The following is a 3,909-nucleotide window of genomic DNA, read 5'->3' on the forward strand; positions in this document are numbered from 1 at the left end:
GGATCGCCTTTTCAGTTTTAAACAAATGAAAGAAAATAATGGAAATGTCAAAAAAATAAAAGAAAATAAGTTTCTCTTGTGATATGTGGTCTAGTTATTGGGAAAATTTGCAAATGTGAATTTTGACTTTATTTGCAAAATCTCTCTGAAATTTGTAAAAATGGGCATAACTTTTGCATACTAACTCGGATGAAAAAGTTTTTATATGAAAAATCATCAACCTGAAACAGTCGATTGGGAGGGCGAAACAGCAAAGACAAAAAAAGTACAAGGAGAAGCACTTACCAGACGGCGACGAGCCCGACGCCGGAAGGTAAACAGCTGCGGAGAGGACTAGAGGAGAGCAAACCCTAGCGGCGCGGAGAGGACTAGGGGAGAGGCGACTGTGGATAGATGGGACCGATGGGAACCACTATAATAAATTTAGGACCTCGAGAAGGACCCAACGTTCGGTCTTGACAGGCGGCAGACCGAACAAAACATTCCACCTGAGAGGGCGATCTATCGAACAGAGTCGTTTGGTGCGGAAACGCTCCAGCCCAAACACCTCCTTCGCGAGAAAGCTTTTTTTGTTAAATCCCTTCACGAGCAACCTTGTCGATACATCCGGGTTAAAGAAAATGTGCCAACAAAAGGCCCAACGTACGGACACAAAAACCCACAAAGACCCCAGGGATTATTAAAAAGCTAGCAATTGCACACAGACTAACAAATCAAAAATGAAAAAATTGCCATGGCAAATTTTAGTTTAATTTGTCATGCCAAAATTTACTCTATGTTTGCCATGGCAAATATTATTTTTATTCACATGGCAACTTTTAGTTTAATTTGCCATGGCAAAAATTATTTTATTTTTGCCTTGCCAAAAATACTTTTGTTCACATGGGAAACTTTAGTTTAATTTTCCATGGCAAAAATGCTTTTATTCACATGACAACTTTAAGTTTAATTTTCCATGGCAACAATTACTCTATTTCTGGCATCGAAAAAATACTTTTATTCACATGGCAAATTTTACTCTATTTTTGCATTTTCCAAGGCAAAATAATACTTTTATTCACTTGGCAAAAATAGCAAAGAAATACTTTTATTCACATGGCAAAAATAGCAAAGAAATACTTTTATTCACATGATTTTAGTTAAATTTGCCATGGCAAAATATACTCTATTTTTCGCTGGCAAAAAAATACTTTTGTTCACATGGAAAATTTTAGTTTAATTTGCCATGGAAAAATATACTCTATTTCTTCCATGGCAAAAAAATTACTTTTATTCACATGGCTTGTTTTAGTTTAATTTGCCATGCCAAAATTTACTATATTCTTCCATGGCAAAAATACTTTTATTCACATGGCAAATTTTACTTTGCATTTGCCATGACAATATTCACTCTATTTTTTGCCATGGTGAAACTATTTAATAAGCACAGATGGTATCATAAAAGAATGTGAATTCATGCAAGTATATTGAGCACAACCAACTTGTTTGGTTGAAGAAGCTCCTGTCATGCATACAAGCACAAGAAAAAAGATGAGCTTTGTCTCAAAAAAAATATGAGCTGATTGGAAAGCTACTGACATACACTCTTTCCATGTTGTAGAACAAAGTTGTTTTCCAAATTGTGATTGCTGAAACAATACAAAAAACACAAAAATCAAACAGGCTGCATGTTCTAGCTAACACAAATTTAAGAAAATTGCCATGTCAAATTTATAAAAATTGCCATGGCATTTTTACAAAAGAATTTCCAAGGTTAATTGAAAACAATATCTATAAATTGCCATGGAAAAATAGTACTGGCGGCTTTAGAAATATGGCAAAACATATTATGTTTTCATGCCATGGCAATGAAAACATGATTTTGACATGGCAACATACTTTGTGTTTCCATGGCAATATATTATGATGTCTTGGTCTTGCCATGGCAAGAAATAATTTAGATCTTGGATGGCTGCAAAAGTTGAGGCGACATGGCAACATATTTTGTGTTTACATAGAAAAAACATATTTTGACTTGCCATCAACTATAATTTCGAAAAACTGCCATGGAAAATTGGTCAATTAGCATCACATCAAAGTAAAAAAGTTTCTGCAATCCATGAATGACAAAAAAAGTGAGCCAATTCGCTTGGCCACCTTGAGCAGATCGAAAGCTACGCCCCTGGCCATCAGGTTAGGTTTAGAAGCCTAAACTACACGGCTGACATCCGCGGGGACTTGATCTTCGACGGATTCGAGCCATAGCCAAGCGCGCCGCACTGTCTCGATGGGCATGATATAGCTCTGCCGCCGAATAGCGCCTTGGAGGCCGCACACACATCGGTTCTGACCATTGATTCGGAGCCTACTACGCCAATCGAGGATCAACGGTTGGACGCTGCCTCAGGGGCTGCGATCTAAGAGGCGATCGAGCCGAACTCCAGCCCCGCACTCCGCATGGCCCGTGACTCCGAGGAGCCGGATTCCTCTCCGAACTCCGAGCCCCCCGCGCCCCTGGCGATCGAATCCGATTGTGCGCCGATAATGGAGTTCACTGCCGCGGACATCTTTCAGCACTCGCCCTTCGGTGACATCCTGAATTCTCTAAAGTCTCTCTCTTTATCGGGAGAGCCCTGGCCAGACTATGGTCAACAAGGTTGGGATACGGACGATGTGGAAATTCAAAAGACACCCACCACCCACTTCGTAGCCACTGTCGACGACTTAACCGACATGCTTGACTTCGACTCTGAAGACATCGATGGCATGGACGACAATGCAGGAGACGAACAAGAACCAGCACCTGTAGGGCGCTGGAAGGCCACCTCGTCATATGACATATATATGGTGGACACTCCAAATGATGGAGATCACTAGTAGAAAACAGGGCTATGGTCCAGGCCGGCTCAGCCCATTAGTCCCGGTTCAGTCTAGAACCGGGACTAATGTGAGCATTGGTCCCGGTTCGTGCGGCTAAGGCATTAGTCCCGGTTCACTCGGGCCCTTTAGTCCCGGTTTAAGACATGAACCGGGACTAAAGGGTGCGATGATCTTTAGTCCCGGTTCGTGCCTCAAACCGGGACTAAAGATTAGACCTTTAGTCCCGGTTTGAGGCACGAACCGGGACTAATGGGGTTGAGACCTTTAGTCCCGGTTCGTGCCACGAACCGGTACTAAAGGTACCATTTTCAAACTCTACCCCCCTTGTGGATCGCCTTTTCAGTTTTAAAAAAATAAAAGAAAATAATGGAAATGTCAAAAAATAAAAGAAAATAAGTTTCTCATGTGATATGTGGTCTAGTTGTTGGGAAAATTTGCAAATGAGAATTTTGACATTATTTGCAAAATCTCTCTGAAATTTGTAAAAATGGGCATAACTTTTGCGTACTAACTCGGATGAAAAAGTTTTTTATATGAAAAATCATCTACTTGAAACAGTCGATTGGGAGGGCGAAACAGCAGAGACAAAAAAAAGTACGAGGAGAAGCACTTACCAGACGGCGACGGGCCCGACGCCGGAAGGTAAACAGCTGCAGAGAGGAGTAGAGGAGAGCAAACCCTAGCGGCCGCGGAGAGGACTAGATGAGAGGCGGCTGTGGATGGATGGGACCGATGGGAACAACTATAATAAATTTAGGACCTCGAGAAGGACCCAACATTCGGTCTGGACAGGTGGCAGACCGAACAAAACGTTCCACCTGAGAGGGCGATCTATCGAACAGAGTCGTTTGGTGCGGAAACGCTCCAGCCCGAACACCCCCTTCGCGAGAAAGCTTTTTTTGTTAAATCCCTTCACGAGCAACCTTGTCAATACATCCGGGTTAAAGAAAATGGGCCAACAAAAGGCCCAACGTACGGACACAAAAACCCACAAAGACCCCAGGGATTATTAAAAAGCTAGCGATTGCACACAGACTGGCAAATCAAAAA

This window comes from Triticum dicoccoides, chromosome 6A, assembly GCF_002162155.2.
Source record: "Triticum dicoccoides isolate Atlit2015 ecotype Zavitan chromosome 6A, WEW_v2.0, whole genome shotgun sequence".
NCBI lineage: Eukaryota > Viridiplantae > Streptophyta > Magnoliopsida > Poales > Poaceae > Triticum > Triticum dicoccoides.